Below are 15,015 nucleotides of genomic sequence, written 5' to 3' on the forward strand. Positions count from 1 at the left end.
AATTAAGGGTTGGTAGGTATAGGACAGATGTTAGGGGTAGGTTCTTTACTCAGCGAGTCGTGAGTTCATGGAATGCCCTGCCAGTAGCAGTGGTGGACTCTCCCTCTTTATGGGCATTTAAACGGGCTTTGGATAGGCATATGGAGGATAGTGGGCTAGTGTAGGTTAGGTGGGCTTGGATCGGCGCAACATCGAGGGCCAAAGGGCTGTACTGCGCTATATTTTTCTATGTTCTATGTTCTATGCCGGTGCTGGAAATCAGAAACAAAATAGTAATTGCGAGAAAATCTCAGCAGGTCTGGCAGGTATATATGGAAATAAATCAGAGTTAGCATTTTGGGTTCAGTGAGTTCTGAGGAAGGTCACTGGATGTGAACCATCAGCTCTGATTTCTGTCCATAGACGCTGCTAGACCCGCTAAGCATTTCCAGCAATCTCTATTTTTGTTTATCATTTTCAAGTGCTTTGGGAAAGGAATAAGATATTGAAGATAAGGCAAATATAGGTGAGACAAGGATACGTTTTTGAGGAGATGAACAATCATGATCTTTGAAGAAGAGACTGACAGTGGCTGAGATGAGAAATGATTTAGAAAACTTTGTACTGGCATGGGACCAAGAAGGACTGTAGGGTTTCAACAATTAGTGGCAATAGATTCAATGGAAAGGGAATCCGTTTTATGTACAAGATAAACCCAGAGAATAGATGATGGAAAATGGAATATAAACAAGAGACAGGTGCAGGTTCAAATATGATATGGCTTGACAGATTACAGAAGGAACTGCAAACACAACTGAATGGAAGGTCTCAATCTCTGTAGCCACGCATATACTCGAAAGACTTGTTGGAGATGATGATGGAATGGAAGAAGGAAGATGTCTAAGGTTAGTATTGGGAAAAGAAACAAGTCTGTGCTCTTCAGCATAATAATAAGGTGTTAGGATAGTTTTGAGAGAGGAGAGCAAGGACCATTGTACATAGTGTATTTCAGCCAGATCTGATAGTTGATAAAGTATCTGATGAATGGAAGGTGAATATAAGGTAAGACAAGTGAATGTTTGAAATTGCATTTGTGAATAATCTGAAGGAAAGTTTTTTTTAAACCAAGAAAGGATGCAGAAGGTAGTTCAGTTGGGAGGGGAGAGGAAATGTGGATGGTGAGAGAAAATAAAAAGCAAGTATTTGGAGATTTATTGTTACCATTACAGTGCAGAGGTCATGATTTGGAGATGCCGGTTTTGGACTGGTGTACAAAGTTAAAAATCACGTAACACCAGGTTATGTGCAGAGTGCAGAGGGTCATGAGAGATACAAAATAGGTAGGAAATTATATAGACAGGATAGAAGGCAATGAATAAAGGAAAATGGAGATTCTAATAATTGTGCATGAAAAGTTGTTCAATACAGAGGCTGAATGTGTCCACTTTCTTTACTTCTTGTATCTGTTATGCATTTGAAAGGATTCCTGTGAATCACTTTACTTGACAATGGACAGCAATACATTGTCAGAAACTGGGCAAAGGCCATCTTGCTGTCTGATACATGGTTGCTGACAGATGGGCAATTTGAGGATAGTATATTTTTTAAAAAGGATTTTGTTTACAGCTAACAACTTCCCATCTTGACAAAGCAATGTGTTTGTAAATAGCAAAAATAGTTTGCTTAGAAAATTAATGTACAAGAACTGATTACACAGTTAAAAGATCATCAGTAAGAATAATAACCAGATATTTTTCAGGAAAATAGGATTAAACTTGGTCTCTTAAATTATAAAATTATAGATGAATATATTGATTTTTTTAACGCATAAAAAGCTTCCTAATTAGTTGTTCTAGCTCCTTCCCCTGATGTTTGAATACTTGGTGATATAAGTGGATTTGTTTTCTCCGCATCTTTATCTTTAAAAATAAACATTTTTTCCACCCAGTGGGTCAATATAGAAAGCATAATTTGTCCTGTAATGGTGTCAGTGAGGCCATGCTTCCAACTGGTTGAAGCAAGTTTAGCACTGATTGTATTAATCCAGAAACCCAGAATAATTTTCAGGGGACCAGGGTTCGAATCCTGCCACGACAGATGGTGGAATTTGAATTAAATAAATAAAATCTAGAATTGAAGGTTGACTGATGACCATGAAACCATTGTCAATTATCAGAATAACCCATCTGATTTACTACTGTCCTTTAGGGAAGGAAATCTGCCATCCTTACCTTGTCTGGCCTACATGTGACTCCAGGCCACAGCAATGTGTTTGACTCTCAACTACTCTCTGAAATGGCCTAGCAATTCATTCAATTGTATCAATCGCTAGAAAGTCACAACAAAGAAATGAAACCGGACGGACCACCTGACATCAACGCTGGAACAGGAAAAGACCATGGCAAAAACACAAACAGCCAGTCGACCATGCAAAGTCCCCCTTACCAACATCTGGGGGCTAGTGCCGAAATTGGGAGAGCTGTCTCACAGACTAGTCAAGCAACAGCCTGACATAGTTATTCTTATGGAATCATACCTGACAGATAACGTCCCAGACACCACCATTACTATCCCTGGATATGTTCTGTCCCACCAGCAGGACAGACCCAGTAGAGGTGGTGGCACAGTGGGATACAGTTGAGAGGGAGTTGCCCTAGGAGTCCTTGACATCGACTCCAGACCCCATGAAGTCTCATGGCTTCAGGTTAAACATGTGCAAGGAAACTGCCTACTGGTTACCATGCACTGTCCACCTTAGGCTGATGAATCAGTAATCCTCCATGTTGAACAACACTTGGAGGAAACACTGAGGGTGGCAAGAGCGCAAAATGTACTCTGGGTGGGGGATTTCAATGTCCACCACCAAGAGTGGCTTAACAGCAGCATTACTAATCTTGCTGGTCGGGTCCTAAAAGGATATAACTGCTAGCCTGGGTCTGCGGCAGGTGGTGAAGGAACCAACAAGAGGTAAAAACATACTTGACGTCATTCTTACTAATCTGCTGGCTGCAGAAGCACCTGTCCTTGACACTATAGGTAAAAGTGACCACTGCACTGTCCTTCTGGAGATGAAGTCCCGCCTTCACATTGAGAATAACCTCCATCATGTTTTGTGGTACTGTCACTGCACTAAATGGAACAGATCTAGCAGTTCAAGACTGGATATCCATGAGGTGCTGTGGCCCTTCAAGCAGAACTGTACTTAAGCACAATCTGCAACCTCATGGATTCCCTACTCAACCATTACCATCAAGCGAGGGGATCAACCCTGGTACAATGGAGAGTGCAGGAGGGCAAGCCAGGAGCAGCATCAGGCATACCTAAAAATGAGGCGTCAATCTGGTGAAACTATGAAACAGGACTACTTGCATGCCAAACGTCATAGACAGCAAGTGATAGACAGAGCTAAGCGATCCCAGAACCAATGGATCAGAGCTAACCTCTGCAGTCCTTCCACATCCAGTCGTGAACAATTAAACAATTCACTAGAGGAGGAGGCTCCACAAGTATCCACATCCTCAGTGATGGAGGAGCCCAGCACATCAGTGCAAAAGATAAGACTGATGCATTCACAACAATCTTCACTCAGAAGTGCTGAATGAATGATCCACCTCGGGCTCCTCCAGTGGTCCCCAGCATGACAGATACCAGTCTCCAGCCAATTCGATTCACTCCACGTGATATCAAGGAATGGCTGGAGGCATTGGATACTGCAAAGGCACTGGACTTTGATAACATTCCGGCAATAGTACTGAAACCAGGTGCTTCTGAACTTGCTGCTCCTCCAGCCAAGCTCTTCCAGTACAGGTACAACACTGGCATCTACCCAACAATGTGGAAAACTGCCTAGGTATGTCCAATACACAGAAAGCAGGACAAATCCAACCCAGCCAATTACCACTCCATCAGTCTACTCTCCATCATCAGTAAAGTGATGGTAGGGATCATTAATAGTGCTATCAAGCAGCACTTGCTCAGCAACAACATGCTCAATGATGCCCAGTTTGAGTTTTGCCAGGGCACTCAGCTCCTGATCTCATTACAGCCTTGGTTCAAACATGGACAAAAAAACTGAATTCCAGAGATGAGGTGAGGGTGACAGTCCTTGACATCAAGGACACATTTGACCGAGTATGGCATCAAAAAGCCCTGGCAAAACTGAAATCAATGGGTATCGGGGGCAAACACTCCGCTGGTTAGAGTTATACCTGACACAAAGGAAGATGGTTGAGGTTATGGAGGGTCAGTCACCTCAGCTCTAGGACATCTCTGCAGGAGGCCGTCAGGGTAGTGTCCTGGGCCCAACAATCTTCAGCTGCTTCATCAATGACCTTTCCTCTGTCATGAAGTCAGAAGTGGGGATGTTCGCCAATGATTGCAAGGTGTTCAGCACCATTCACGATTCCTCAGATACTGAAGCAGTTAATTTCCAAATGCAACAAGATCTGGACAATATCTGGACAACAAGTGGCAAGTAACATTTGTGCCACACAAATGCCAGACAATGACCATCACCAATAAGAGACACTCTAACTACTGCCCCTTGACATTCAACAGTATTACCATCACTGAATTCACCACTGTCAACATCCTTGGGGTTACCATTGACCAGAAAATCTACTGGACTCACCACATAAAAACAGTGGCTACAGGAGCAGGTCAGAGACTAGGGATACTGTGGCAAGTAATTCACCTCCTGACACTGCAAAGTCTATCTACCACCTACAAGGCACAAGTCAGGAGTGTGGTGGAATTCTCCCCACTGGATGGATACAGCTCCAACAACACTCAAGAAGCTTGACACCATCCAGGACAAAGCAACCCACTTGATTGGCAACACATCTACAAACATTCAATCCCTCCACCACTGGCACTCAGTAGCAGCAGTGTGTATTATATACAAGATGTATTGCAGACATTCACCAAAGATCCTGAGATAGCACCTTCCACACCCACGACCACTTCCACCTAGAAGGACAAGAACAGTAGGTACTTGGGAATACCAGCACCTTCAAATTCCTCCAAGCCATTCACCACCCTGACTTGGAAATATACCACCGTTCCTTCACAGTTGTTGGGTCAAAATCCTAGAATTCCCTCCCTACCATCATTGTGGATCAACCCACAGCAAGTGGACTGCAGCGATTCAAGAAGGCAGCTCACTTACACCTTTTCAAGGGCAAATACGGATGGGCTTTCAATGCTGGCCAGCCAGCGATGCCCAAGTCCCACAAATGGGAGAATTAAAAAAATGAAGTCCATCATGTGATGAATACTCAACACTTGGAGTGGATTTCTCGAAAGAGTAACGGAAAGAAGAAAGTATTAAAATCATTCAAGATAATATGGATATTGCTAGGGATCTGAAGACTGAGGCAAAATGGCTGATTGGATATTTATTTATTTGAGGTCTTGTGAACAGTTGAAAATTATTTAATATTTAACTTTAACCTGAAACAACTATCTAAAAAAAGTAATGTGAGTAATGTTGGTCCAGAATGTCTGAAAAATGCAAATTATGCAGGTTATAAATTGTGTAAATAACAGAACATTTGTGTTGAGGTTTGAATTGTGAATTGCTGGAATTTTTTTGACATATTGCATCCCCCAACATTATCCTTGAAAAAGTGCTCACCATTAATCTCCCTGTGAGCTTTAGGTGCTTGCTTTGCCTAAAAAGATCGAAACACACCTCAGAAATTTTGGGATTGTACTTACAACACAGCACTCATTTAATGCCAAAGTTTATGCTGCTGAAATTTGCTCTCTTCTGCTCAGATAGAGGATACTTGAAACAGTGGGGATTCATTCCAGCTGCTTGTAAATTATTTTGAGAAGTTTTTCAAGTATAAAATGGTAAAAAAAAATTCTTATCTTTCCTGAGTTTTTTTTTCTCTCAATCCAGTTTTCCTTCCCAAAGGGGGAACGTTTTTTTTTGCCAAGATAATTTAAAAGTTCAAATTTTAAATTAATTCACTTTTTTAGTGACAGACCGTTATTAGGTGGCATCCATAATAAACCTCAGCAAACCCGGCCTGGTTTCTCTTCTTGCTCAGAACTGTGCCGTTTCTTAGATGAATCAAAAACAGGGATTATTCCCTTGCTAACATTAGAAAGGGTTGTAATATGCATTTTAGTTTGCTGCATATAAATTGGCCATGACCAATATGGAGTTGAATTTATTAACAACAATCTTACAACCTATGAATTTGGTTATTTCTGCCTCTATTTTCCATCCTGAAAATCAATGTAATGGAGACTAAGTGCTGTTGGAGGAACAGATGGACAGTACTGCGTACAGTTCTGGCTGCCATGTTACCAAAAGGATGTGGATGCTTTGGATAGGGTACAGAGGAGGTTCACTAGGATCTTGCCTGGTATGGAGGGTGCTATCTATGAAGAAAAGTTGAGTAGATTAGGATTATTTTTATTAGAAAGGTGAAGGTTGCGGGGGGCCTGATTGAGGCCTACAAAATCATGAGAGATATAGACAGGGTGGATTGCAAGAAGCAATTCTTTGTTCTTTGTTCTATATTTCTGAAATGGTAAGATTTTGGAAAGTGTACAACACAGAAGTAGGCCCTTCAGCCCTCCAACCTGAGCCGATCCAGATCCTCCATCTGAACTTGTCACCTATTTTCTAAGGACTTGTATCCCTCTGCTCACTACCCGTTCGTATCTCTGCCTAGATACTGTACATCTTAAATGACGCTATCGTGCCTACCTCTACCAGCTTTGCTAGCAATACATTCCAGGCACCCACCACCTGTGTGTAAAGATCTTTCCTTGCATATCTCCTTGAACTTTACCCCTCTAACCTTGAACCCATGACCCCTAGTAATTGAGTGTCCTTGTCAATAATTCACTGAAGACTAACATGCAGGTGTGGCAAGCTACTAGAAAGGGCCATCGGGAAGCTAGCCTTTATATAATAAGATCATGACTGATTTGACATTTCCTGCATTTTCCCCATAACCATAGATTGCCTGACTGATCAAGAATCTATCTATCTATCTCAGCCTTAAATATACACAAGGACTTTGGCTTCACAACTCTCTGTGGCAGGAATTCTAAGAACTCACAACCCTCTGAGAGAAGAAATTCTTCATCCACTTAGTCTTAAGTTGGTGCCACTTTATTCTGAAACCATGGCTCTGGTCCGAGACACTTCGATGAGGAGAAACATCCTCTCAGCAGTTACTCTGTCAAGCCACTTATGAACCCTATATGTCTCAATGAGAGCACTTCTAAAGTCCAGTGAGTAGATTCCCAACCTGTTTAACCTTTGCTCAGAAGGTTCCATACCAGCGATCATCCTTGTGAGCCTTTTCTGAACTGCCTCCAATAAAATAATATCCTTCATTAAACAATGGGACCAAAACTGCTCACAGTACTGCAAATGTAGTGTCATCAGCACCTTGAACAGTTGCACTTTCCTGTTCCACTGAGATGATTTTGATATCAAAGGCCTTGCCAAATATCGCACATGAATCTATCACTCATCCTGCTGCACCCTATGTCACTCAGATGCTGGCAAGGTTCCAACTTGTGTGTAGTTTTGGCCTTACTATCTCAGGAAGGATAATATTGTCATAGAGGGTGTGTAATGAAGGTTCACTCAACTTGTTTTCTGGATGGCGGTACTTTCGGATGAAGAGAATATCGGCCTGTGTTCTCTAGAGTTTCCAAGAGTGAGAGGTGATCTTAGAGAATCGTACAAAATACTTAAAGGAATAGACAAGGTAGATACAAATAAAATGTTCTCCTGGTTAGGAGATCTAGCAACAGGGGACACTGTAAAAAATAAGTCAGATGCTATTGAGGACAAGGTAAGATTTTTTACTCAGGGTTGTGAATCTTCAATATTGTCTACCTCAAAGACTGTGGAAACTACGTCTTTGAACATGTTTAAAGTAGTGATGGATAGATTTCTGATTATCAGCGGCTTAAAGGGTTATGGGAATAGTGTGGGTAAAAGGCATTGATTTGTTCAATCAGCCATGATAATGTGAAGTGGTGGGATAGACTCGACAGTGTGGATGACCTATTTTTAGTTTCTGAATCTCTACCTTTCTATTTAACTTTATTAAAGAAAACGGTCACTAGCATGTGTAAAGTCATGCTCTGTATTCATACTTTTTCAGTGATATTCTGCTGTTTATGTATTAGATGAGAAATATTTTATCTAAATACTGATTAGCCAGTAAGATTATCCACATTTTCAGCTGCATCAAAATATATTATATATTCTACCCACATCTTTCGATCAGGAGTTAAGAATATAAGACAGTGGCCTGGAGGCAGAGATTATCTTGCTCTTTCATCAAACCTTGCATTTTCTTTCCAGCAATAAATATAACTTGTCTGAGGCCACATCGACATTTCAATGTCACAATTTGACAAATCAGATTCAAAGAGATAGAAGATTTGAGGTGTGATTCTTAGTTCTTAATTTTTGAGTTGTATTGAAATTTTTTTTTGCCCTTTACGGCACACAATATCATAATTCATAATTCCCATTGTCAGCTTTTTATAACAGATTTAACCTGCTCAACACTGATGCTTTTTTGTCCCTATATACTCGGCAACATTTTAAAACTATTGTTGCTTTTCCTATATGAGAAATATAATGACAACATCTTTCCAGTTATCTTGATTAAAGAGTTACCTTTCTTAATTAATGTGAAGAAATATGAAAATGAATTTTGTTCTACACACAATATAAACAACAATGAAAATTTTCTATTTTTCTATAAAAAGGACCCTCAAATCTATTCCCTCTGTCTGACATGAATGTGATTTCTCTTGTACACTCTTCGTCTCACCCAAAAATGTATGATTTCCTCAGGAAAGAAACCAAAGCTCTGCTGAATGTCATAGAATAAAGTGAGGAAGTTCTTATCTGATGGGTACCCCAACACAATAGCAGGAAATCAAAACTCGTCTGGGAGATTAGTCTAGTCCTGATCAATCAAGTCAGTATGAAAATTAATTTCACAACAGATCCATTAGGGAATCCTCATTTGCCCTAGAACCTATCCTATTGAAAGACAAGATGATGTCAGGATGCCAACATAATGTAAATTTTAGACTATTTAATTACCCAGATTTATCCAAATGTTCCTCTTTTTACCTGGGAAATTTCCCCGGAATCAGGCAGTATAGCAAAGGTCATTTGGTCCATTAGGCTGGACTTTATGGATTGGCTGTGTTGATTGCTGCCACAATTACAGGCGGTATACTTGCTGCCCATTCAGTTGTGGTGCCTGGTGATAAAACACAGAACCACACTACTTTACTCACTAGTGGGAGCCAGGGTAGCAAATTGCTGGTGATGGCCAATTAGCAGACTGCTGTTACGGCCAGGATTGAGGTGAGAATGGTAGACAGCACCCAACAATTGTCAGCCACAGTTCAGCAGCGCCATTGTTAGCACCGACGTTCCTGAAGCACAGCTTTAAGGGAGGGTAGATCAATGATAAAATTGCTGAGCAGTGTTGAGCATTCAAGTAGATTGCCATGAAGGGAATAAATTATATCAATTGTTTCAGTAGTAATTGTTACATGGATTATTCTTCATATACAGTCATAGGACATCTGCGCTTTTATGAGCAGAACTTCTTGCCGATCATGAAGAGATCTCTTTCAGGCTGCCACCCTTGTAATTATACACATGACATCAATCATGCTTTTCAATTTGCACAGTCAGATTAGATAGTAAAAGTGCTTTTCCACTGGGAAATAGATTAATTGAATGGCCCAGACAATCCAAGCTTGTCACTTGCAATGACGCAACTATGCAGGTTGGGAGGTTTGGTGCAAATCTCCTGCTATTGCGCAAAAGGAGCATCTTAACACACCTGACAGGCTTGTCCTTATCACTGAAATGGATGGCAGGTCTGGACGAAAAATGTGCACAGTTCATTTGCAATTTTCTTAGAGAAGTGTATTCAGTAGGTGCAGATTTCTTCTGTAATGCTGAAGTATTATTGCTTGGCTGCAAATCTAAGGATAAGTCTTATTCTTTGCTGATACAAGCTTGTCTCTCATCTTCTTTCTCATCTAGAATTGTAGTTATACACAAAGGATATGTTATCTCGCTTTACAAGCAACACACATGACAGTTCTCTAGTGAACCACATATGGATAATCAATAGGGTACAGCTTCAAGAAACTTGCATTGATTTCCCTTCTGACTGATCAGCAATATTGTCAAATAGCAGTAAGATGATTTCTAACTCCAAAAATAGCAGACCAAAGGGGATTCTTGTGCTGTGTCCAGAAAGCTGTGCATGGTCTGGAAGAGAGATCACATCTGGTGTGAGAAATAGCCTGAGTGAGTATATATTGTAGGGAATTTGAAGGTAACATGGGAATTCGACGCAGGAGGGAAGAGGTGCTTTTTACAGACTCTTTCAGTTCACAGTTTGGAAGGTTTCTTATAGCCTAGGGCCAGAGAGAATGGCATCAGAAGAAAACCGTAAGTTCATTAATTGGTAAAAACTACTAATTTGATTATTTATTATAGGTTATTTTCAGATTGAAGGTAAACAGGGAAGCATATACAGGTTACAAGCTAAAAGACCGGGAAGAAATGTTTAAAGATCAAATTAAGAAATAAGTAAATAAAATAGAGATTATACAGCCAGTTGATGTGTTGTACCTGCATGATATGGAATCTGGTGAACCCCATTGTGGTTCACATCTGTAACAAGTGTTGGTTGCTTGAGGAACTCTGGTTTAGAATTGTTGAGCTGGAGTCTGAGCTTCAAATATATCACTTCGACACATCACGTATGGGAGAGTTACCTGGACATTATGTTTTAGGAGGGAGTGATGCTCCTTAAATTGACTACCTCAAATTCTATCAGTGGTCAGGGATAGGATGGATGACAATGAGTGAGGCAGGTACAGGGATCCAGGCGGTTATGCTGAAGGAGCCTCAGCCCTTCTGCTTGTCTAACGGCTTCAGTTGCGTGGGAAATTATGTAAACAGTGAGTGGAGCTCAGCAGAGGATATTAAAGTTTCGGAAAAAGTCATAGGACAGAGAGTATGGAAAGGCTCATGAATCTAACTTCAGGCACAGCAGATAAGGGGACAACTATGAGCAGGGGTGACAGCCACTGTAGGACAGAGGGTGTTGTAGTTAATTGCACACAACATTTAAAATAAGGTAAATGAGCTCGTAGCACAGATTGGAATTGGTAGGTAAAATATTGTGGGTTTCACAGAAACATGGCTGCATGGGCATCAGGGCAGGGAAGTAAAGATCCGATTGAAAGGAAAGACAGATGGGTAGAGGAGGAGGGGTTGCCCTGTCAGTGAAAAATGAAATTAAATCGATAACAAGAAGTGATAATAGAGTCAGAAGGCCAGGAATCTGTGTGGGTACGGTTGAGGAACTGCAAAGGATAAAAGACCCTGATGACACGTATGTACAGGCCTTCTAGCAGTAAATAAAATAAATAAGGAGATTTAAAAAAAGATATGTTTTTAAAAAAAACACTACTATAATAATCATGAGGGACTTTGATATGCAGGTGGACTAAGAAAATCAGGTTGGCAACATATCCCAAGACAAGGAATTTGTGGATTGTCTATGAGACAGTTTTTTTGGAACAGCTTGTAGTAGAAGCCTCTGGGGCACTGACAATTTTGGATTTGGTGATGTTTACTGAAACAGACTTAATTAGGGAGCTTAAGGAGCCCCTACAGGGTGATGACCATAATATGATAGAGTACAGTCCTGTGAGTGAGAAGCTTGAATCAGATGTAACTGTATTACAATCAAGTAACAGTAACTACATGAGGGAGGAGCTAGTCAGAGTTGTTTGGAATGGGAGTCGAGAGTGTGGTGCTGGAAAATCACAGCAGGTCATCCGAGGAGCAGGAAGCTGCCTGACCTGCTGTGCTTTTTCAGCACCACATTCTCGACTTTGATCTCAAACATTTGTAGTCCTCACTTTCTCTTAGTTGATTGAAACGAGAACCTAGCTGGGACGATGATGGAAAAGCAATGGCAGGAATTTCTGGGGATAATTCAGGAGGCACAGCAGAAATTCATCCAAGGAAGAAGAATCGTACTCAATAGAGGATGAGGAAATCATGCCTGACTAGGGAAGTCAGGGACAGTATAAAAGCAAATTAAAAAGTTTACAATGTGGTGAAGGTTAGTGTGAAACTAGAGGATTGGGAAACCTGTAAAAGCCAGCAGAGGACAACAAACATATCAATAAGGATGGAGAAGGTGAAGTATGTGGAGCTAGCTAGTTTTTTAAAATAAATAAAAGATAGGAGAGGCAAGAGACAAAATCGCACTGCTGGAAAATGAAGCTGGAGAAGTAGACAATAGACAATAGGTGCAGGAGTAGGCCATTCTGCCCTTTGAGCCAGCACCACCATTCATTATGATCATGGCTGATCATCCTCAATCAGTATCCTGTTCCTGCCTTATCCCCAAACCCTTGATTCCACTATCCTTAAGAGCTCTATCCAACTTTTTCTTGACAGTATCCAGAGACTTGGTCTCCACAGCCTTCTGAGGCAGAGCATTCCATACACCCACCACTCTCTGGGTGAAGAAGTTTCTCCTCAACTCTGTTCTAAGTGGCCTACCCCTTATTTTTAAACTGTGTCCTCTGGTTCTGGACTCACCCATTAGCGGAAACGCGCTTCCTGCCTCCAGAGTGTCCAATCCTTTAATAATCTTATACGCCACAATCAGATCCCCTTTCAGCCTTCTAAACTCAAGTGTATACAAGCCCAGTTGCTCCAATCTTTCAGCATAAGATAGTCCCGCCATTCCAGGAATTGACCTCATGAACCTACGCTGCACTCCCTCAATAGCCAGAATGTCTTTCCTCAAATTTGAAGTCCAAAACTGCACACAATATTCCAGGTGCGGTCTCACCAGGGCCCTACACAGCTGCAGAAGGACCTCTTTGCTTCTATACTCAATTCCCCTTGCTTTGAAGTCCAGCATGCTATTAGCTTTCTTCACTGCCTGCTGTACCTGCATGCTTGCTTTCATTGACTGATGTACAAGAACACCTAGATCTCGTTCTACTTCCCCTTTACCTAACTTGACTACATTTAGGTAGTAATTTGCCTTCCTGTTCTTGCCACCAAAGTGGATAACCACACATTTATCCACATTAAGCTGCATCTGCCATGCATCTGTCCAGCTCACCTAGCCTGTCCAGGTCACCCTGTATTCTCCTGACATCCTCCTCACATTTCACCCTGCCTCCCAGCTTTGTGTCATCAGCAAATTTGCTAATATTACTTTTAATACCTTCATCTATTTCATTAACGTACATTGTTAAAAGCTGCAGTCCCAGCACTGATCCCTGCGGCACACCACTGGTCACCACCTGCCATTCCGAAAGGGAGCCGTTTATCACTACTCTTTGTTTCCTGTCAGCCAACCAATTTTCAATCCATGTCAGTATTTTGCCCCTAATATCATGTGCCCTAATTTTGCTCACTAACCTCCTATGTGGGACTTTATCAAAGGCTTTCTGAAAGTCCAGGTATACTACATCCACTGGGTCTCCCTTGTCCATCTTCAGAGTTACATCCTCAGAAAATTCCAGAAGATTAGTCAAGCATGATTTCCCCTTCATAAATCCCCTTCATAAATCCATGCTGGACAGTAACCTATCCTGTTACTGCTATCCAGATGTGTCATAATTTCATCCTTTATAATTGACTCCAGCATTTTTCCCACTGAGATCAGACTAACTGGTCTATAATTCTCTGTTTTTTCTCTCCCTCCTTTCTTAAAATGTGGGACAACATTAGCCACCCTCCAATCCGCAGGAACTGATCCTGAATCTATAGAACATTGGAAAATGATCACCAATGCATCCACGATTTCTAGAGCCACCTCTTTCAGTACCCTGGGATGTAGACCATCAGGTCCCTGGGACTTATCAGCCTTCAGACCTAACAGTCTCTCCAACACAATTTCCTGCATAATATAAATTCCCTTCAGTTCAGGTCCTTCAGCCACTATTACATCTGGGAGATTGCTCGTGTCTTCTCCAGTGAAGACAGATCTAAAGTACCAATTCAACTCTTCTGCCATTTCTTTGTTCCCCATAATAAATTCACCTGTTTCTGTCTTCAAGGGCCCAATTTTAGTTTTAACCAATTTTTTCTTTTCACATACCTAAAAAAGCCTTTACTATCCTCCTTTATATTTTTGGCCAGGTTACCTTCGTACCTTATTTTTCTTTGTGTACTACCTTTTTAGTTGTCCTCTGTTGTTCTTTAAAAGCTTCTCAGTCCTCTGATTTCCCACTCATCTTTGCTATGCTATACTTTTTCCCTTTTGTCTTTATGTGGTCCTTAACTTCCCTTGTCAGCCACGGCCACCCCTGCCTCCCCTTAGGATCTTTCTTCCTTTTTGGAATGAACTGATCCTGCACCTTCTGCATTACACCTAGAAATACCTGCCATTGTTGTTCCACTGCCATCCCGGCTAGGGTATTGCACCATTGAACTTTGGCCAGCTTCTCCCTCATAGTCCGTAGTTCCCCTTATTCAACTGAAATATTGTCACTTCCGATTCTACCCTCTCCCTTTCAAACTGCAGATTAAAGCTTATTGTATTGTGGTCACTAGCTCCTAATGACTCCTTTACTTTGAGGTCCCTGATCAAATCTGGTTTGTTGCACAACACCAGATCTAGAATTGCTTTTCCCTGGTAAGCTCCAGTACAAGCTGTTCTAAGAATCCATCTCGGAGGCACTCCACAAAATCCCTTTCCTGGGGTCCAGTACCATCCTATTTTTCCCAGTCTACCTGCATGTTGAAATTAGATTAGATTACATTACAGTGTGGAAACAGGCCCTTCGGCCCAACAAGTCCACACCTACCCGCCGAAGCGAAACCCACCCATACCCCTACATTTACCCCTTACCTAACACTATGGGCAATTTAGCATGGCCAATTCACCTGACCCTGCACATCTTTGGACTGTGGGAGGAAACCGGAGCACCCGGAGGAAACCCACGCAGACACGGGGAGTG

This window comes from Chiloscyllium plagiosum, chromosome 35 (genome assembly GCF_004010195.1).
Source record: "Chiloscyllium plagiosum isolate BGI_BamShark_2017 chromosome 35, ASM401019v2, whole genome shotgun sequence".
Taxonomy (NCBI): Eukaryota; Metazoa; Chordata; class Chondrichthyes; order Orectolobiformes; family Hemiscylliidae; genus Chiloscyllium; species Chiloscyllium plagiosum.